The sequence below is a fragment of the Pseudorca crassidens genome, chromosome 16 (assembly GCF_039906515.1).
Source record: "Pseudorca crassidens isolate mPseCra1 chromosome 16, mPseCra1.hap1, whole genome shotgun sequence".
Lineage (NCBI taxonomy): Eukaryota > Metazoa > Chordata > Mammalia > Artiodactyla > Delphinidae > Pseudorca > Pseudorca crassidens.
Window position 1 is genome coordinate 48346040 of NC_090311.1, and position 23394 is coordinate 48369433.

Here is a 23394-nt window from a genome sequence, read left to right on the forward strand (position 1 = left end):
CAGCTTCTGCTCTCGACCACCTCAATGCTTAAGCAATAGGGCTGTGAATGGAGGAGCCCTAGTGACAGAAAGGAAGGCTTTACAAAGGCCCAGCAGCATGGTTTCCTTCTCATGAAGATGACCTAATTACTGCTGCTGTGGAATGCCAACTAACACATGCAGGTGCAGAACTGACACTGACTCCAGATGTGGGTTTGCCTTTCCCGCCCACAATATACCCCATGGACAGCACCACTATCCCACAGATTACAGGATCAATTATGGCCTCAGGACCAGCTGCAGTAGAGGGACTACAGCATGTTCCCCTAACCCTCCTGTTTTAGAGACTGCTTTTAGCAATTACAACCAGCCACCACTCTGAAGGGTCAGTGACAGAGTGGACTTAACAGAACACGAGGTAATCTGCATAATAAAAGGGGTGGCAGACACTTGCAGTGCTCAGATCTATGCACTGTCCAACAGCATCTGACATCAAGTGTGAGCCAAGGCACTGCTCTGTTTTGCTCCTCAGGGCTTCCTCCAAACCCAAAGACGACTGCTCAGCAGTATACAGGCACAACTACACAAGTGCTAGAGTTAGAGCTCCAGGAGCCATCCTCAGTTAACAAAAGATGAAAGTCAGTGGATAAATGTCCCAAGTTCCTGTCCGTCCTTTGGTGGGACAATGCTGAGGTGCATTCAGAAGGTACCCAAGGAAATTGAATCCCAGTTGCTCACAGTGATAACTAGCTCATGAACAAATTTTATGTAACTTTACTTTCTTCTCTCTCTCACTTTTCCCATTCTCTCATTTCTGCTTCTCTAGATCATCTCCCAAATAAACTAGCCAAGCCATAAGTCCCTTTCTCAGGCTCTACTTTCAAAGAAACCCAAACTAAGACGTGGTGCAGTTAGAACTCAAACTGAAGAAACTTTGCTCCACTGCCTGTGCTTTGAAGAAGAGTGTGTTGCCTCTAAGTAGAAGAATGTAGTGCAGTACACTATGGGAAACTAAACATAAGTTAGAAGCAACAAGTAAGAATGTACACAGCAACATGAAGAGATATAACTTTCTGGTGCTAAAGAAAATAGTGGGGAAAAAAAAGGGCAGAATATCTGTAACAAAGCCTAATTAAGTCAATTAAACACATACACACCAACAACACTATGTTTTATAAAGATACATTCACTCAAAGGTATAGAGCAAACAAATTAGAATGGTTTCCTATGGCAGAAGGAAAGGAAAATGGGAGTGGAAGTCAAGAATAAAGAAGACAAAATAAAATATATCAACTCAAGGGCCTTATAAAGAACAAAGATAGTAATTTTACTGCCATAAATTGAAGGTATGATTAACTCTAATTTCTGAACCAGAATTCAAAACAGAGAGAAAATAAAGGTGAACATAATTGTCACTATGTTAAATATTACTTGTCACAATAAATATATAACTGGAAAAGTTTACAGATTCATCTGTGTGCCACCTAAAATCATTCTGAATACTACCAGTGATACACACTCAACACTCTGGGAAACACTGTTGTGACTATTCTGAGATAAAAATGATAGAGGAGATCTTAAAATATATATACATATATATTTATACACACACATACATACACAATATATATAGTATAAAAATTAATTTGAGGGCTTAAGCAAATTTATGTTAGAGAGGAAATAACTTGAAAATATAGTTTAATCATAAAGCCTTTTCTTAATGTGATGTTTCCTTCCTCAATAATGTGATGTTTTCCAATTTTACACAATGCGTAATTACAAAACAAATAGTGACTACTTTATTTTCAACATACAGTGTTGAAATATTTCTGAATATGGCAAAGCCCTAAATCAATCATCAATTAAGAGTTGAAAAGAACTTTAATAAAAGCATTAAAAGTAGTTAGTTTTATATTATAAGGTAATATTACCTCACTATAAGGTATTTCTCTAAGGACGTTATCATACTAATGTTTATTTGTTAAAGTGGAACCATCAAATTCTGCTTAATGAGCGTTTTCACAGGTCTCCATTCATTTAGCATAATTCTATTAAATAAGATACCATCTTTCAGTAAGTGTCTGAATTATACCTGCAGAAATGCTTTAAACATTCTTAAATTTTTACTAAATCTTATATAGCATTTAAAATAATACCGAAAGAGATAAATGAGCAGAATAGTATTTATTTCTCTAAAAACTACTCTTCTAAAGAGACAATACTTTGCTTTTTTCACAATACCTCCTTTTCAGTATGCTAAGGCTTGAACAACAATGTGCAAAAATATTTGTTGTATGTAAACAAATGAGGAGACCAACAATACAGCAGAACATCAATTTTAGTGTTTCTTTAAACTCAGAAAACTCGGATTTAACTAGATTTGAAGAATTACTTATGTTTGCTATTAACGATGCCCAATATTATCCCTGCTTTCCAGATAAAAAATGTGGGCATCATCATCTCTTTTCAACATCTAGTCACAAATCAGTGTCCCTTCTTCCTTCACAACATACCCTACTCCATTTAGTCCTTCTTTTCTATTTCCACTATCACCCCTCTGACTGAATTCTGATTACCTCATGCCTAACTACTCCTACAGCCTTCCAAGATCCCTGACTCCTCACTCCATTTCTCTAATGATGTTTGTTCATAAATCACTGCTAGAGTAATTCCCCTAAAATATAGTTTTCTCTATGTCATACTTCCTACCCTCTCCAAGACCTCTTCTACACTCCTATGGAAATATCCATTTTCTATCAATCAGCTTTTCCAGAAACATCTTTTAATTCTTTCTCTACCTACCAAATTCTACTCATCTTTCAAAGCCCAGATCAAATAACCTCTTCTATGTTCTATCTGTACTTCTCAGTGCTACAGAACTCTGACTGGAAGTAATAAATGACTCCTTTGACATTTATCACTTTCACCTGGCGATGCTGGTTATCATTACTTGTATTACTTATATACATACTTTACTGATATGACTATAAGCAGAGGTTGGGGACCATGTTTTTTATTTTCTGATTCCTCCTTTGTGACTTGTTGTTACATAATTTAAGAGGGACCCAAAAAAGTAATATTCTGAAGGACAAAAATAAGTGCTCTGGGACCTTAAACTAGATGAAGAGGGAAAAACATGCCTAGAGAAAAAATAATGTGAGCAGAAGGGAGAAAAAACAGGACAATTTCAAATCATCGGCTGAAGAGCATCATACATGCAAGGGGTATAGAAGAAGAAAATTAAACATTTGCTAAATAATCAATGCTTAAAGTTTTTCATAATTTCAGGTAAGTTGATCCCTACCTTGATCAAGATTCTCATTATTTCTTGCTTGCAACAATTAAGAGTATCCTAATGGTCTCTCTGCTTTTGGTATCTCCCCCTTCCAAACTATCATTCACATCACTGTCATGCTAATTGTAACAAAACAAGATTATGATCCAAAATACCTCTGTTAAAATTTTTCAAAGACTGCCAACTACTCACAAAATGAAGTCTAAACTCCTTATCATGGCATCCAGAGTTCTTCACAAACAAGCTCTCTTCCAGCCTTGTCCCTCAAACCCTCTCTCCCGTCCTGAATTCAAACCATACAAAATGATTTCTTCTGTCTTTTGCACACTCTATACATTTCAAGTTTCCCCTGCTTACACTGGGCTCTATGCATGAAATTCTATTGCCTCCAAATTACACTCAGCAATCTTCTACTTATCCTTTAAAACTCTACTCAAATGCCATTCCCTATGTGAAGCCTCCCTGACAATTCTCGCCTCTAACAATGTTGGTGGAGCCTTTCTAGATGATACCAATACACTTTTCCAATTTCATATAGCACTTTTCAAGTTGCACTCGCATTAACTCTTTGTATACTCATCTCTAAACGGATTATTTTTTGAGAATAAAGTAAGGAACTCATTTTACCGAATGTTGCATATTCTCGGCACCTAACACAGTACCTGCAGTAGAGTAGGTGTTTAGTAAGTGTTTAAAGGGAGAAAGAAATGGATGGATGCAGGCAAAGCTGTCACTCACTTAATGCTACACTGTTGAGAGACTTTATTACCAGAGGAGTTTGTCCTTACTTTGGTAGGCTAACAAAGAGTTACTGACAGTACATGCAGAATTACCTCTGAGAAAATTTAAGCTGGTAGCAACACACAGATGGAAAAGAGAGTGAGGAGAGGCACAAAGTGGGAAAAGTCCTGCAATATTTCAGGTGAAATGTGATGTAAGAACTTAAACTTGGATGATGACGAGGAGATTAGAAAGGAGATGATGAAAACATTCATGATATATTATAGAGGTAAAACTGATAGGACTGATCTCTTATTAAGAGTAGGAAGGAAAAGATGAAGAATCAGATTTGGCACTGAGACTCTGAGCGTGGGTGACAAAGAGGTCCAGTAATAGAAGTGGGAACACTGAGTGTGAAGCAAGCAGTTGAAAATACGTGTCAAAGCTTAGAAAAGTGTCACAGCAGAGATATGATGTTGAGAGAGATCATTTTAGAGGTAATTGCTGAAATCAAGAGATTAGGAAAGACATAAAAAGGAAAAACAAGAATTTCAATTATAAAACCTTAGGGACGGTCATTATTTAATCACAGGAGGACAACTATTCTTTAATTAAAAAAATAATAGGGGAAGAAAGAAAAAAATTTTGAAGGAGTAATTAAAGAAGTAGAACTAGAAGAGCACAGGGTCACAGAAGCCAGCAGCATTTCATGAAAGGAAAAATGGCAACTACTACAGTGATTAAAGAGTATGAAACCTAAAAAAAGACAATTAGAAAGTCATGAATATTTCTCAAAAGAACAAATAGACCAGCCTGGAAGGGACAGAAGGATGATGAATGAATGCTATAAGGAAGCAGAACCTACTATTTAAAGAGGAAAAAGTATAAACCACTTCACAAAAGTGTATGTTCTGGTTGTTATTTTTTAATTTTTTATTTTTTTGTGCGGTACGTGGGCCTCTCACTGTTGTGGCCTCTCCCACTGCGGAGCACAGGCTCCGGACGTGCAAGCTCAGCGGCCATGGCTCACAGGCCCAGCCACTCCGCGGCATGTGGGATCCTCCCAGACCGAGGCACGAACCCGTGTCCCCTGCATCGGCAGGCAGACTCCCAACCACTGCGCCACCAGGGAAGCCCCCTGGTTTTTATTTTTTTAAAGTACAGATCCCTGAAGGATTAAACCTTTTACCTGATAATCTGTCTCTATGGATTTGAAAATAATGAACTTGATTTCTCTGTACATATTGTCTTAGAATGACTTCTTCTCCCCTGTCCCTTATGTTACTGCAGTTCCCATTTCTTTGAATAAATTCTACCTCCAAAGATCTATTATTCAAAGTAACAATTTTATCCTAAATTCTAAATATGTGAAAGTTTCAGAATAATGTAAACATTCATCTTAATATAATCTTCCATTCTAACCTGTTTTGTCATCATGAGAGGAAAGAAATTATTACATACATCATTTAATGCTTATTTGCTACAATTAAAGAAAGTTGTATTAGTAATAAATACTTTTTACTCCTGAAGAGGTTCAACATGTATAAGGAGAGAAAAATATGTTATAACTATTGATACTTATGAACTCATAAGGAAGGTGATTAAAGAATAAAGAAGCTAACATAAAGCTGCAGTGGTAATACAGAAGGACTATTTTCAATTGTTAAGAAATGAGAATTTTCATATTATTCTAATTATTTTCTTAAAAGTCTTTTTCTTACCTCAGAGATGTGGCTAGATAAAACTGTACTTCCAATTTTCTCCAAACAGCTTTGACCTATGCTTCCATCTCATGAATTCCAAGACAGTATTAAACTGATGCATATTTTCATAAATCTGTTTAGAAAAAAGGAACATATTCAAGACTGAAAGAATGTTTATTTGTCAGAATAACACATGTAGAAGAAATACCAAAATTTTATCATGCATAAAACTATACATTTTCAATGTAAAGTCAACGAAAACCTCTACAGTACTTTAGAAATCTATCACTTTACAAACTTCTGCCCAAAGAAGTTTCACATTTTGAGTATTTTCAACTTTACAACACAGTAGTTCTGCAGAAAAAATTACTCACATGTAAAATTTCTGTCATCGGCCTAAGCTTTTGAAGAAAAAAAAAAAATCACATCTCAAATTGAAAAATGATAACAGCCAGAAGCAGCACTAAAATTTACAATTCTACAATATTCAGATTCCTCCTTGAACAAAAATTGGACCACCCAGCCAGTATTTCACTTTCTATCACAAAGTCTCAGTAAGCAGTTTTAATTTCAAACTTCAGCCTAGAACATTAGGAATTGTGAGGGTCAAGAATTAATTGCACTGCTTGGTCTAAGTCCATGGCATAGGTTTCAACTGTGTTACTACTGCATTAGTACCCTACTGCTTTAAGAGACAACGTTCATAAATCTAAACGAGGAAAAACGTTAAAAATTTTAATTTACTGAAAGGCAGGTGTGCTGTTTACTTACAGATCATAAAAATAATTTCATTGAATGTATCTTTTAAGTGAAATGTCAAATAGTACAGTATTCTGTTTCATATTTTAAAAAGAAAAATTTTAAGCTGTATGAATATTACTTATGTCCCACTGCAAGGTCAAAATGCCTTTGTCTTCAAGCCCATTTCGAAGTATCACTTGTGTCACACTGAGGTTTAGTAGTCTTGGCAATAATGACTAAATTCATGTAAACTGGGGCAACCTGAAACGGTCTAGCATATCAGATAGCCTTTCTTAAGGACAAGAGTCTCCACTCAGCAGACAGGCTGCCATAGGGCCATGCTAAATCTTTCATGGTCCAACTAAAGACAGACTGACCCTGAAAGCAATTAGTAATGCTTTGTCTGCATTTAGAAGCCTTTTAACAGTCTTCTCAATGCACTAGTTACCTACAACTTCACCAGACCCCTGACATTTTTCAGGGTATTCATATGACTATAAAACTCTTAGACCATCACTCAGAGAAATCAGGGAGAGCAGTAATGGAGACCTGGTATTTAGGTGTTTTTTTTTTTTCTCTGAGATGATCATAGTCTTAAAAAATTTACCTTATACTAATCAAAAAATAAATGCATTGTGTTTCCACTTTAGAAATGGCATAAAGATTTTCCTCCAAAGCCATTCTTTGCCAATAACTCCGTTCTTCCCTAAGGGTGTATGGAAGAGAGGGGAGGCAATCACTACATTAAACAAAGCTCAGATTAACCTAGTCTCATAAAGTTTTAAATAGTCCATCAAAGTGACTATGTTTAAAAATATATGGCCCGCATTCGTACTTCCCTGGTGGCGCAGTGGTTAAGAATCCGCCTGCCAATGCAGGGGACATGGGTTCGAGCCCTGGTCTGGGAAGATCCCCACATGCTGTGAAGTAACTATGCCCGTGTGCCCTAGAGCCCATGAGTCACAACTACTGAGCCCGTGCTCCACAACTACTGAAGCCCGTGTGCCTACAGCCCACGCTCTGCAACAAGAGATGGCAACCGCAATGAGAAGCCCACGCACCACAACGAAGAATAGCCCCCAATCGTCACAACTATAGAAAGCCCACGTGCAGCAATTAAGATCCAACACAGCCAAAAATAAATAAATTTATTAAAAAATATATATGGCCTGATTCTAATTCTACCAGATATTTACAATGGATCAAACAATAAATAAAATTAGCATGTAAACCACTTATCAACCATTGTTTATTATAGCACTATTTATTACAACACTGCTTCCTTGGTGTGAAAAAAAAGCTACAAGCTTTACGCTAAATCTAAAGTTAATTTAAAAAAAAAGGAAAATACATAATCACAAAGAATCTTCAAATATACCATCTGCAAAGTCCAAGACCCTGAATTATCTATCCTCCCTCAATTCTCTCATATGTACAAATACATGACAAATCATACACTTCAGAAAACCTTTTCTAAGGATTGAATTTAAGACTGGCTAAGGAAAACCAAGTAAGATTTCACTTCATTACTAAGAGGAAAATAAAAGGCAATCAAAGGACAGGATGTGCTTCACGATTCAGGTCTGCAAGTCACTTTTTACATACTAGAAATTGTGTGAGTCAAAGTAAACCGTTTCCTAACCTTTGCAACTACAGTCCTTTAAGCAGAGATCTATAAATATGTACAGGCACAGAAACAGGATTTACATAGGCAAAATGCCTGCAACAACTTTAATCACTCCATTTATAAGGTAATTTGCCACAGGCTTTTAGCACTATAAACTGTGTTTAACAGTGACAAGGGATCCAGTCAGAACCAAACACTAAACAATTGTAAGGATTAATATTTTCACCAGAGATTTTGTGCCTGGGCTTCCCTGGTGACACAGTGGTTGAGAGTCCGCCTGCCGATGCAGGGGACACCAGTTCGTGCCCCGGTCGGGAAGATCCCACATGCCGCGGAGCGGCTGGGCCCGTGAGCCATGGCCACTGAGCCTGCGCGTCCGGAGCCTGTGCTCCGCAACGGGAGAGACCACAGCAGTGAGAGGCCCGCGTACCGCAAAAAAAAAAAAAAAAAGATTCTGTGCCTGAAATTTTCAAGCTTCTTAGTTCTAGAAAACATATTAAGGAAAGGTAATTCTTTTAAAAACACATTAGAGCTTCTTAATGACTCATAATAAATGAAAGGTGAATCTTTCTGGATATATTCTAGTACTTTGTAATTCAGAGCGAACATTGGAATTTCCTCAAAGTTAATAAGCATTTGCAAACATGGGAAAAGTTCATTTTAATCCCATATTGCCTTTACAAAAATCTTTTTTTGCCATAAAAATGTACACATCCCTCTCGGTTTTCAAAATTATTAAAGTGGTTAAATCTTAAAGCACTGGGATACTTTGAAGATCTAACTAACCATACAGAATCCATCAGTGACAAACATCAATTGTGGATATTCTAGTTATCTTTGCGGTGTTAGACATTACCTATTAACTCCTATATTAGTAAGATTTGTACAGGAACTAGTATAAATATGCTTTTGATACTCAGTCTAAGACAAAATTTAAGATTGCTTTTCTATTTGTACCAGATGTCAAAAAGTAGATTTCTTAGTGTTCACAAAATCAGCAATACTGATTGTACATTTTTCCTTCCACCACTCCAAATCCCCTTTCTTCATTTCCCCTCTCTTAGCATTCATAAAAAGCACCCCACATGCTATATAAGTACTGCTGTAAACATCATAGCTGCAATTATAGAACCATTTTTAAAAATAGCAAATTACAAAATAATCATTTTACAAAACATTTCAGTTGGGCTCTTAAACTAAAGGTATTACTATTAAAACTTTCAGTACATTAGCTAAAAAACTCAAACATTATGCTTCAGAAAAACATAATACAGTTTTAGCTGTAACTCAAATGAACAGTATAATTTAGATTAGTTTATCATGCATTTCTATAATAAAGGATGTAATCCACTTAATACAGAAAGGGCGGTCAAACGTATTAACAAGTTATATTCTAAATGTTCCAAAAGTTCATTTATAAATTGAATATAAGCTTGATTTTGAAACTCAAGATGCCTTTTCTCATAAAACTAAAGATATAAACAGTGGCATTAAACCCCAGATACAAATGAACTTTAGCGTATAATTCTATGATAGCACTCTTCCGCTTAAGCATATTTCCGTATCAAACTGTAACTTTCTTATTCATTGCTATATCCTAGAACTTAGCACAGCTAATGACACAGAGTAGGATTTCAACAAATATTAGCTGATCTGAAGTACTGAATAGCAAAAACTCAGTGATGTGAAACTTCGTTGTTTAGAGAACAGAGAACCAAAAGGCATGGGGAAAAAAGCTTCTTCCAAAGAGATATGACAAAAGGATGCCTAACACCAGGGTTAGAAAGCTCTAGTCTAAGCCAATAGTGTCAATTTCCATCACCCCTGCCAATGAGAGGGTTAGCAATAAGCATCTGATGCAATTCTGGACAACAAGACAAGACACTAAGTTTGCTGGGGAGCTTCTGGGAAAGGTTTTCCCAGGCTGATGAAAAAGAGACACCCAGGTGAAAACACGTACTTTTTGCAGGTAACTTTGGGTTTGAATTGTTAAGCAGAACAATGGCAGCCATCTTAGGACCATGAGGAGAGAAACTGCCTAAGAGGACAACCCAACAGAAAAAGAATGGCAGTGTTAAAAGATGGAAAAAACCTGGGTGGTCCTTGGTGATGCTGCTATGCTTGAATGAAATAATCCTAGAATCATTTTACTAACTTGGATCTTTTTATTATAGTATATTCAACCCTTTTATTATTTATGTAATTTTCAATTACCAAAAGTAACCCAGTGGATACAGCCATTTAGGGATAGATACACTATTTCAATGAATTCAACTGTTATTTATACAGTGGTAACTCTCTTAAATTTATATCTTTTTTTTTTTTTTTTTTTTTGCAGTACGCGGGCCTCTCACTGTTGTGGCCTCTCCCATTGCGGAGCACAGGCTCCAGACGCGCAGGCTCAGCAGCCGTGGCTCACAGGCCCAGCCACTCCACGGCATGTGGGATCTTCCCAGACTGGGGCACAACCCCGTGTCCCCTGCATCGGCAGGTGGACGCTCAACCACTGCGCCACCAGGGAAGCCCTAAATTTATATCTTAATCCAGATCCTTCTTTTGAACTAGATACATATTTCCAAACTATATTATACTATATACTATATACTATACAAACTATATACTATAATACAGCTGTATTAAATATTTATTCCAGTGACACATCAAGAGAACAGAATATAACAGCCATCATCTACCAGCACAAAAACTGTTTATGCACCCATATTCACTTTTCTGGCTAATAACAGCACCGGCTACCTGTCAAAGGTTAAAATCTCTGGGTCACTAGTCCCACATCCCACTGCTTTATTTACTATATTGGGCAGTTATTAATTGCTGCCTGTTCTAACTCTGATATATCTTTGAAATCTGTCTCTCTCAACTCTATACACATCTAGTGCAGCCTCCCATCTCTTGTGGAACACACCTCCATTCTTGCCTCTGCACTGCACTCATGTTTCTAAAATACAACTGTGCATCATGAAAAGATTATAAACATCATAAGTCATTAGGAAACACAAATTAAAACTATAATGAGATACCACTACAGAATGGCCATCATCAAAAAGACAGACAACACCAAATGTTGGTAAGGACGTGGAGAAACTGGAATTTCCACACATTGCTGTAAAATGATGCAGCCACTTTGGACAACAGTTTGGTAATTTCTTAAGAAGTTAAATATAAACATAAACTCATCAAAATTCCAAAATTCCCTTCATAGGAACCTATCCAAGAGAGATGAAAATATGTGTCTATATAAAGACTTACATTCAGGGACTTCCCTGGCGGGCCAGTGGTTAAGACTCCACATTTCCAATGCAGGGGGCATGGGTTTGATCCCTGGTGGGGGAACTAAGATCCCACATGTCGCCCGGAGTGCCCACCCACCCCCCACCAAAAAAAAAAGACTTACATACAAATGTTCTCAGTAGCATTACTCAATAGCAAAGAACTGGAAACAATCCAAGCATCCATCAGCTGATGAATGGATAAACAAAGGGTAGTATCATCAAACAATGGAATATTATCAGGTAATAAAAAGGAACAAAATACTGATACGTGTTATAACATGAATGCACCTCAATAATATGCTAAATAAAAGAAGCCAAATGCAAAATACTACATGTATGATTCCATGTATATGAAATACTCAGAAAAGGCAAATTGAAAGAGAGAGAAAGCAAAGCAGTGGTTGCCTAGAGCAAGCGGTAGAAGTGGGAAATTTGGGGCGGTGATGAAATGTTCTGAAATATTCATAGCACAACCCTAAAATTTTATTAGAAATAATAAAAATACAAGTGTGTTTTAAAATTTTTCAGTGATTTCCAATTATGTACAAAATGAAGTCCAAATTCTTTAGGAAGACACTCATAGAATGCTATAATCTGCTTTCAATCTATTTAACCTGCTTTATCTCCTGCTACAATCTCTGCCAAAAAGCCTCTTGCTGGCCATATTAAACTATTTGCTGTTCCTAAATATGCCAGGCTATTTAATGCTTCTACCTTTCTTCAAACTTGCTATTCTAATTCAAAAATCAAAATGTTCTTATCTTTATCTTTTGTCAAGTGAAGTTCCATTTGTCCTCACAAAGATCCATCTCAAATAACTCCTCTGTTGAACCTTCTTCACTCCTTATGTAGCTAGCTGTTCCACAGGAGTCTGGTAATAACACATTATAGCACTTTTCATACTGAATTACGATTGTCTATTTATAGGTATATCTTCTTTATTAAGACAACCCCTGAGTACAGCTGTGTCCCCCTATGTTTTAATAAGCACAGTCCAGTGACTAGCACACAGGAGGTAATCTATATATTTTTGAATAAGCGACTGATGAAGAGTGACAGGGAAGAGAAAAATCCAAAAGTAGGTAAAATGAGCTCTGTATCACAGATAGTTGTATAAGGATGGTTATTGTCAATGTTATTTAAGAAAGAAAAACAGAAGTCACCCAATGTCACCTAAATGTTTTTCAGTGTCCTATCAGTTAAATAGCCAGACTGAACACTCTATGGTCATTAAAAAAAATGAAATACATCTTATCTGTCTGTACTGACTTGGAAAGCTATCCCAAATACTCTTAAGTTTAAAGATGCAGACGTAGAGAACAGATTAGAGGACACGGAGCAGGGGGGAAGGGGAAGCTGGGACCAAGTGAGAGAGTAGCATTGACATGTATACACTACCAAATGTAAAATGGATGGCTAGTGGGAAGCTGCTGCATAGCACAGGGAGATCAGCTCGATGCTTTGTGACGACCTAGAGGGGTGGGAGGGAGGGAGGCGATATGGAGATATATGTATACACATACCTGATTCACTTTGTTGTACAGCAAAAACTAATACAACATTGTAAAGCAATTATACTCCAATAAGGATACTAAAAAAAACATAAAATAGTCACTTCTCCACTATTAAAAAGAAAACTATACACACATATAGTAGTATGTGCATGCACACACGCATGCAATAAATGTGAGGAAGGTAAGGGGCTGAAAGGGCACACACCAACTGTTCTGAGTACAGCCAAGAAAGTGGAAACAACCTAAATGTCTATCAGTTCATGGACAGAGAAACAAAAGGTGGAATATCCAGCCAATGGAGTATTGTTCAGCCATAAAAAAAGCCATAATAAGAACCAATTCAGATATAACAGGGATGAACCTTGAAAATATTTTGTTAAGTGAAAGAAAGAAGCCAGACATAAAAGACCTCATATTGTATGATTCCATTTATATGAAATTCCAGAATATGCAAGTCCATAGAAACAGAAAATATATTAATGGCTGTCTGGGATTGGGGGTAGAGGGTGGGACTGGAGAAAAACACCAAAAGGATGATCCCTAAAAGAAAAAAAATGGATAAATTGGACTTCATCAAAATTTTAAATGTTTGCTCTGCAAAAAACCCTGTTAAGAAGATGAAGACACAGGTACAGACTGGGAAAATATATTTGCAATCCATATATACGACAAAGGACTCATCTAGAATACATGAAGAAATCTCAAAACTCAACATTAAAAAAATTCACCTAGAAAATGGGCAAAGAATATGAAGAAGTATTTCACTGAAGAAGATATCTGGATAGCACATGAAAAGATACGGCCAACAACACTAGCCATCAGGGAAATGCAAATTAAGACTATGCTGAGATATTACTACACACCTAATAGAACAGCTGAAATAAAAAACAGTGACAATACCAAGTGCTGACAAGAATGTGAAGAAAATGGATCTTTCATACATTGCTGTTGAGACTATAAAACGGCATAGCCACTTAGAAAAAGGTTTGAAAGTTTCTTTAAAAACTAAATATACACTCACATGTAACCAACTGCACTCCTGGGCACCTGTCCCAAAGAAACGAACATGAATGTTCACAGCAGCCTTATTTTTAATAGCCAAAACCTGGAAAAAATAGAATGCCCTTCAAAAGATGAATGGTTAAACAAACTATGGTACATTCATACCATGGAATCCTACTCAGCAATAAAAAAGAATAAACTATTGATTCATACAACTTGGATGGATCTCAAAGGATTAGGCTGAGTGAAAAAAGGTCATGTACTGTATGATTCCATTTGAAAAACACTCTCGAAATGACAAAATCATAGAGATGAAAAAGAGATTAATGGTTGCCACAGGGGGCAAGTGTGTGGGTAGCTTAAGGGAGATCTTTGTGGGGAGAGAACCCATGTCTTGATGCTGCAGTGGTTACACACATCTACCACCACAGTGTTTAAATGGGTCAGAACTATATATACAAAATGTACCAGTGTCAACTTCTGGATTATACTGCACTACATGTATGAAGTAACCACTGGGGGAAGGTGAAGGATACAAGGGCCTCACCTTACTATTATTTTTTCAATTTCCTATGAATCTATAATTATTTTAAAATTTAAAATGTAAAAAACTCTACCTTCTAAAAATATTTTTACCTCTGCTTTAGATTTGGAATAGCAAAATAACTGTTCAAAGATTATTTAAGATACATTATTTTTTTCAAATCAGCTAGACAACTTCAATTCTCCAGTGGTTTCCAGTACCCTGTGGGAATGATGAATCCCCATAATAAAAGTCTAAAGAAACCAGCAATTCCTAGACCAAATTCTGGGTCTTCAGTCCCCTCTGTACCCCTCACCCTCTGGTTCTGGGAAAAAGCAGTTACTCCTAGGTGATGTCAGATCTGTTTTAGGGGTAGCAAATGTAGCAAGTTTGATATAACCACCTACAGCAGAACGAACCCCCAAATAATCATCTCCCTGTATGCTCTTTTTCAATTTATTATTCTGACAATGGAGCATAAAAACCTCTACTATATTTTCATTTTAATTTTCTCTATAATTTATTAAGGTAATATTCACAGTAAAAGACATTTAAATGATTTGATACATCTTCTTTTCCTTTCCAAATATATCTAGTTCAGTCAGTAGAGAAATATGTATCACCCATTTTTTTCCTGTAGAGTTTTGAGAAATTATCCATAGATCATTGTTTTATTAGCTGATAGGTAAACACACCATACTACATATAAACAATAAAATTTCTGCTATTAGGAATCATCAGGAATTTATTCTAGAGTGCTAAGGGTTCACCAGTTCTTCTAAAATGTGCATTGTTGCACCTTCTCAAATGAGGAATAAAGATTATTTAGAATTAACGTTATGAACACCAATTACAGAGTTATGCTACAACATAGTGAAATTATCAGGGACTATTAATACATAGTCCTGTTGGCCCCAGTTCTAAATGGTCCCAAGAGTGCTGTGTTTATTTAGATTAAGTCCCCTACATACGAACGAGTTCCCTTCCGAGAGAGCTTTAAGTCCAATTTGTTCGTAAGTCCAACAAAGTTAGCCTAGGTACCCAACTAACACAATCGGCTATATAGGATACTGTAAATAAGTTTATAATACTTTTCAGACAAATAATACATAAAAAACAAACACACAAAAAAAAGAAAACATTTTTAATCTTTCAGTACCTTGAAAAGTACAGTAGTACAGTACAACAGCTGGCATACAAGGGCACGTCTGCATCCTTGAAAGTTTGCAACTTGAAGATTCGCATGTACGGGACTCACTGTACTTATTTACTTGCTTGTCTGCTTATTTGTTTTAGCTTGCATCCCCATTTTTTCTTGTTAAGTTTTCTTTCCCTTGCTAACAGCTACCTAGAATGCATGTTTGCTCATAATAACAGTATCCTCTCCCCACTTTTCATTTACATCATCCCTGTACTAGCTTAATATAGCTCTATGTTTTGAAGTCTATAAAAATAAAAAGGCTGGGGCTTCCCTGGTGGCGCAGTGGTTGGGCATCTGTCTGCCAATGCAGGGGACACGGGTTCGAGCCCTGGTCTGGGAAGATCCCACATGCCGCGGAGCAACTAGGCCCATGAGCCACAACTACTGAGCCTGCGCGTCTGGAGCTTGTGCTCCACAACAAGAGAGGCCGCGACAGTGAGAGACCCGCGCACCACAATCAAGAGTGGCCCCCGCTCGCTGCAACTAGAGAAAGCCCACACACAGAAACGAAGACCCAACACAGCCAAAAATAAAAATAAATAAATAAAATTTTATAAATAAATAAATAAAAAGGCTGCATATGACAGCCTGAGACTGAGGGTATAAAAAGTGAACACATCTTCTATTATGATCAAATAATGTTTATGCTGTGATATTATAACAATTTTTATAAGACCACTTCAAGGAGAAGGGATAGATGAGACACCTGAATGAGACAACCAAGGAAAAAAACAAAGATGAGTGGAGCTAAGAACTATAAACACACCTCAAATCCCTACTCAACATTTCTAACAAGACGCTAAGTTCAAAATACATGAAACAGAACTCATTATTTTGTTTCTCCATCTTCTCACAAACCTGTTTCTCTTTAATTCCTTATTTGGCTTAATGTACAACTGTTTACAAGAAGGTTTTTTTTGCCACTACCTAGTAAAGTTGACATTTTACATACCCAAAGACCCCAAAATTCTAGCTCAAGGTATATAATCTGGGGAACCTTTTGCACATATCTACCAGAAAGCATGTACAAGAGTATTTACAGCAGCATTTTCTTAACAGCAAACACTAGAGGAAACCCAAGTGTCCAACAACAGTAAAATGGATAAACTGTAGTATATTCATATAATGGAATTACCACATAGTAGTATAAATGAATGTACCTCAGATAAGTGTGTCAACATGAATGAAATCTCGAAACCATAATGTTAAACAACAAGTCCAGGGCTTTCCTGGTGGCGCAGTGGTTAAGAATCTGCCTTCCAATGCAGGGGACATGGGTTCGAGCCCTGGTCTGGGAAGATCCCACAAGCTGTGGAGCAACTAAGCCCGTGCACCACAACTACTGAGCCTGTGCTCTAGAGCCTGAAAGCCACAACTACTGAGCCCACGTGCCACAGCTACTGAAGCCTGTGTGCTCTGCAACAAGAGAAGCCACCACAATGAGAAGCCTGCACACCGCAATGAAGAGTAGCTCCTGCTCGCTGCAACCAGAGAAAAGCCCGAGCGCAGCAACGAAGACCCAACACAGCCAAAATAAATAAATAAAATTAAATAATAAAATAAATAAATTAAAAAAAAAAACGAAGGTTGGAGAGAGAGCCAGAGGGGGGGAAGAAAACCAAAAAAGCCCAACAAGTCCAAGAAGAACACATATATACAGTATGACTCCATTCACACAAAACTCAAAAATAGTAAACACTAGGAAAATGTATGTTAAAGGAAAAAATACAAAAGTGGAAAAACTTAAGGAAAAGTAACAGAATAACATTTAATAATTTAGGATGATGGTTTCTTCTGGGAAGGAAGAAGCCATTGTCCTGAGGCCTGGAGAGCTTCTAAGATGCCATTACATTTATTGAGATAGGAGGTTGGGACAGACATATTCATTTATTATTAAAACTTTGTAAAATGTACATCCACATCATATGTACCCTTGTATATAGGATAGATTTTAGAATAAAAATTTTAGTTTAAGCTGGTTAAATGTTAGTATTTTTAAAGTCTGGGTATCAGGTACACAAATGTCTATTATATCACTTCCTATATTTTGGAATCTATCATAAGTTAATTAAAGAAATTAAGACATAAGCATTACAAAATTGTATTTTGAAATTTAAGGACATGATATGACAAATCTTTAGAAGCAATAAAACAAATACTAAGCTAAATACTAGATCCAAACAAATACTATTATAAAATGAAAAAGAAAAAAAATTACTTCATCTCCTGAGATAATGCAACAGAAAATACACAACACTACCTATATATTATTCATTCCAAAAAATTTTATCTTTAGTCATGAAATACAAAAATGCAAACAGTAAATGTAGGGTATCCTATTAAAAAAAAACTAGATGAGATTTCATAAAAGACCATGAGGGTAAGGGTGAGGGGTGGTGGAAACAGTGGCTATTGCAGCTTTCAAATGGCTCAGAAAAAAAAAGTGTGGGTATTTTTATAAACAAAGAGAGAGAGAGCAGATGAGGCAAAATGTTAGCAAGTGAACTGGTAAATATAGCTGAAATGGGTATTTACTATCTGTTCAAATATTATACCAATTTAAAAGTTTTAAAGGTAAAAAAGTTGGGGAAAAGGAGGTACTTTATCCGTTATGAGTTATAATTTTACACATAGCTTTTAGTAAACAATGTCAGTATGACAGAGATTATTAAAATCAAATATTGAGGGCTTCCCTGGTGGCGCAGTGGTTGAGCGTCCACCTGCCGATGCAGGGGACGCGGGTTTGTACCCCGGTCCAGGAGGATCCCACGTGCCGCGGAGCGCCTGGGCCCGTGAGCCATGGCCGCTGGGCCTGCGCGTCCGGAGCCTGTGCTGCGCAACGGGAGAGGCCACAGCAGTGAGAGGCCTGCGTACCGCAAAAAAAAAAAAAAAAAAAAAAAAAATCAAATATTGACAGATCTACACGGAAGTCCCAGAGATCTTTCCTCCATCAGCAAATTTTTAAATTTATTTCCTATAAATTATAAATTGTAAGTTGTTCAAAAGGATGAAAAATACATTTATCTTAACAGGTTGAGAATTACAGCTGTGCTTCAGAAACAGAGTATCATAATCAATTTAAAGGCATATGGGCTTAAAAAAAACGGTTTAGCAAGTCAACTGTACTATAATATAAAAGACTTAAAAAATTTTTATAATTAATTTATTTTTATTATTTATTTATTTATTTTTGGCTGCACTGGGTCTTCATTGCTGTGCACGGGCTTTCTCTAGTCGCGGTGAGCAGGGGCTACTCTTTGTTGCGGTGCGTGGGCTTCTCATTGTGGTCGCTTCTCCTGTTGCACAGCCATGGGCTCTAGGCGCTCGGGCTTCAGTAGCTGTGGCACATGGGCTTAGTTGCTCCTCAGCATGTGGGATCTTCCTGGACCAGGGCTCGAACTTGTGTCCCCTGCATTGGTAGGCAGATTCTTAACCACTGGACCACCAGGGAAGTCCCTACAAAGATTTTATTTGATACTGCCTAAATACATATAGCAATACCAATGTATTAGAACACAGTACTTTTAAATGTCCTATTTAGCAAATAGAAGAATGTTTTAAAATTTCTTTCTCAGAACAGATTTACTTCCTAATGAGGCATACCCATATTTTTCAGGATTGCTAAGGCAAGGCAGTAAGGATGGAATGAATTTCTTTAAACATGTAGTTTCCATAAAAAAAAAAATTATACATCATTAAAATGGATAACCATCCTATTACCTAAGGATGTACTGATGGTCAGAATTTAATCCAGTTAACCTGTGTTCAATATTTGGCTTTCTTTTTATTAAAAACTAAAAACTACCTTCATTAAATATTCAACTGTCATTCATCCAAACGTATGCATCAATGAAACTAAACAACATTCTAGAAATTATAGAAATACAATTTTCAATTAAGAGCACTCATATAAAATTCATCACTTGCACAGGCACATGCAAACTAATCATTTCCGACAGGAGTGGGATATGGACCACAGATATTTCCTCCAAAAGGACAGTGTTGCTTCATGTTCACAGATAGGTAAACACATAGGGAAGAAAGTTTTAGGTGGGAAGGCTGCATTTAAGTTCTCATTTCTATGTGATGAGAGGCAGGTAGTTAATTACTGAACAACGCTGTCTTTTAAATCAGTGAGTCACATGCCTAAGGGAGGGGCCTGTAAGCAGGATAAGCAACAACCAGGGCAATCAAGTAAGAGTTCAAAGAGAAGCAACATCAGGTTTTGAAGAGTTTCAGACAGACAATTAGAAGCAACTACCCCAATATAATGCACATAATACAACAGCCTGACTATGGACTACCCACCTTCTTCAAAACACACCTGTACTTTAGGGACTAAGTTTGTGAAGCTAGATATGTTTGAATGTCAGAGAACAGCTCTATTATCAATAAGCAAGTGAAGTTGAAAGAGAGAGAAAAAAAGATTACTGGATAATACTTCTGAGGGCACTACAGTAAATTTTAAAACATTTTAGACATAGTTCCCTGCTGGCAAGCAACATTTAATCAACTTGAGGAGTCAAGCCATAATATATTAAAGCTTAAACAACAGCACCAGATGACACTACATATACTGTTGTACCACCACACACGACAATTGAGAAATAAAAAAGACTTGCTTCACAGGTGGAGAGATCACTGTGGGCTGGATTTAAAGTGGCCCTTCTAAAGACTGGCAGGGTTTGATAGTATGCAAGGAGGGAGGCATACAGGTTCAGATGGGCTTTTTACTGGGAGGGCTGGGGTGTTGGGGGCTGGGAGGGTGCACTGTGCCTGGCTACTGTTCCACCTGGGGCCCAGATTCTAGAGTGATGGAACATAATAATCAATGCATGGTCTGAACCAGATGATAAATTCCCAGCCACCCTGAAGCCCACGTCCATAGCAGATTATCAATACCTGTTTTAGTTCTCCTTACAATCAAGCATCCAAGATTTCACAGTCCTTCTTAATATAGAACTCCCCAAAGCCAAGATGCCAAGATGTTTGAAATCCACCTACCATTCTTTTAAGAAGGAGAGAATAAAGAGAAGAACACAGGGTTAAGAGCATGGGCTTTGTAGCCAGACTGAGTACCAAGGTTAGAATCCTGGCTCCACCACTAACCTGTTGTAATACTTTAGACCAAGCTGCTTAACCTCCTTGGTATCCAGTCTATAAAGCAGGGAGAATAACTGCATGTATCTGAAGGGTGAGGATCAAAGGAGTTAATGCAGGTATAGCACTTAGAACAGTGCCAGGCAAATGTAAGTACTTTCTAACTGTAAGCTACTATTACTGTTTTCTATCAACAGGAAATCAACTGTATTCTCAGAGAGTAATGAGAGTTTTACATGAGGGAAAATAATATAAAATGTATAAAAATGTTGCTTAGGTACAGAAAACATTCTGAATCATTGATAGAAACAACATTCAGTACTTAACAATGCCTAATAGCATCAAATATTTGCTAGTTGATTTAAGAACAGAAGTGCAACATCAAACATATCATTCTTTATATTTACTGAACATTTACTATGTGCCAGTTACTGTACTAAATTCTATACATTTATTATCTTGTTTAACCTTTAAAATAAACTCTTGAGGCAGGTACCTCTACTAATTCCATATTATAAGAAAACTGAGGCTCAGAGTGGTTGAGTAACCTGACCAAAGTCACACAGTTAACATATAAAGTAGGGCTGGGATTTAACCCAGGTCAGTCAGACTCCAGAGACTGTACTTTTAATCTAAACTATACTTTCTCTTTCCAAATCCTGAACCAACAGGCTTTGATATAACAAAATAAATATAAAATACTATTTTAAAATAATAAAATTCTGGGAGGGTGATAGCTACAGGGTATGAAGGTTTCATTTTAAAATTTTTTTAATTGAAGTATAGTTGTACAACATTATACAAGTTACAGGTGTACAATATAGTGATTCACAATTTTTAAATGAAGGTTTCATTCTGAGGTAATGAAAATGTTCTAAAATTGACTACACTGATGCTGCACATATCTGTGAATATGTACACAAACTGTACACTTTAAATGGGTTAATTGTATGTTATGTGAATTGTAGCTCAATAAAGCTGGTTTAAAATATTCTTAATGGACTTCCCTGGTGGCGCAGTGATCAAGAATCTGCCTGCCAATGCAGAGGACACAGGTTCGAGCCCTGGTCTGGGAAGATCCCACAAGCTGTGGAGCAAGTAAGCCCGTGCACCACAACTACTGAGCCTGAGCTCTAGAGTCCACAAGCCACAACTATTGAGCCCGTGTGCCACAACTACTGAAGCCCACGTGCCTAGAGCCCATGCTCTGCAACAAGAGAAGCGACCATAAAGAGAAGCATGCACACCACAATGAGGGTAGCCCCTGCTCGCCGCCAACTAGAGAAAGCCTGCGCACAGCAATGAAGACCCAACGCAGCCAAAAATAAATAAAATAAATTTATTTAAGAAAATATTCTTAGTAAAATTAGGGTAGATGGTAATTAGGGTTTTACCCACACAAAAACTGATACAGATTAAGAGAGAGAGACTTGAATTTATTTAGGACAGAAAAATAATTATTTTCAGTACCGAAAGATTTATAATCAATAAGAAAAAAATTAAATATATACCTATACTTAAATTAGACCTAAATAATGAATGAAATACCTGTGGGTAACCATGATGTAACAGTGATCCCCTTCTAAACAAGCCCAACATTTTGACGAGAGGGGAAATAACACATTCATCACACAGATACTCACTTTTAGCAAGGGGTGCAGTACAAAATGTAGGCAATAACATGAAGTTTTTGAAAAATGTAATGAAGCTAATGATCTCTTACACCACCCTCGAGTATAAATGAGGATAACCTCTATAGAGGGCAGTTTAGTAACAGGCATAATGTACCCACTAGCCCAGCAATTTTAGTTAACAGAGATTTTTATATTTCACTAATAAAAATCTACCAAAAAAATCATGACATTCATTTAGCTATATGAATGGTCCTACAACAGTCTTAATGATAGCAAAAGAAATAAAACAGAAATAATTTAAACAAACTATAGTAAACTCACATACTATTATCATGATAGTTAACATTTATTAAGTGCCAAGAATTATTTTTTATGTACTATCTCATTTATTACTTACAGCAACCCTAGGAATTAGATAAGAATTAGATAAGAGTGGCATCTTCATTTTCCAGATGAGGAAACTAAAACCCAGAGTAGCAACTTGCTCAAAGTCACACAGCTAGTGAGTATTTGCAGCCAGGATTTCTACCTGGGCAGTTTCAACGCTGCCAATTTGTGTGGCTACTATATTGTACTACAGAAGAATAAGGACTTGGAAATATAATATACTAAAACAGAAAAAAATCAGATATCAAAACAACAGGCATAGTTTGATCCTTCTTTTGTTTAATGCATTAAAAAAAAAAAAAAGATGAAACAGATATGGCCCCAAATTTAACAGTGAGTATCTCTGAGAGGTGACATTACAGTGGATTATGACCTTTCTTATATTTTTCTGTATTTTCCACATTTTGTAATGCAAGGTAAATTTTTTAAAGTGAGGTTCTTAAAAAAAAAGTAAGGGCTTCCCTGGTGGCGCAGTGGTTGAGAGTCCGCCTGCCGATGCAGGGGACACGGGTTCGTGCCCCGATCCGGGAAGATCCCACATGCCACGGAACGGCTAGGCCTGTGAGCCATGGCCGCTGAGCCTGCGCGTCCGGAGCCTGTGCTCCGCAACAGGAGAGGCCACAACAGTGAGAGGCCCGCGTACTGGAAAAAAAAAAAAAGTAAAAAGATAATGACAAT

General features: G+C 37.0%; 1 protein-coding gene across 2 annotated transcripts in view; it reads right to left on the bottom strand.

Moving 5' to 3' along the window:
- BMPR1A (bone morphogenetic protein receptor type 1A) overlaps positions 1-23394 on the bottom strand; it is a 145948-nt gene that overhangs the window by 54560 nt on the left and 67994 nt on the right. For both annotated transcript variants that reach the window (XM_067710314.1, XM_067710315.1), the window contains one exon: positions 5716-5830. The gene's annotated coding sequence lies outside the window, so the exon portion shown is untranslated. The remainder of the gene's footprint in view (positions 1-5715; positions 5831-23394) is intronic.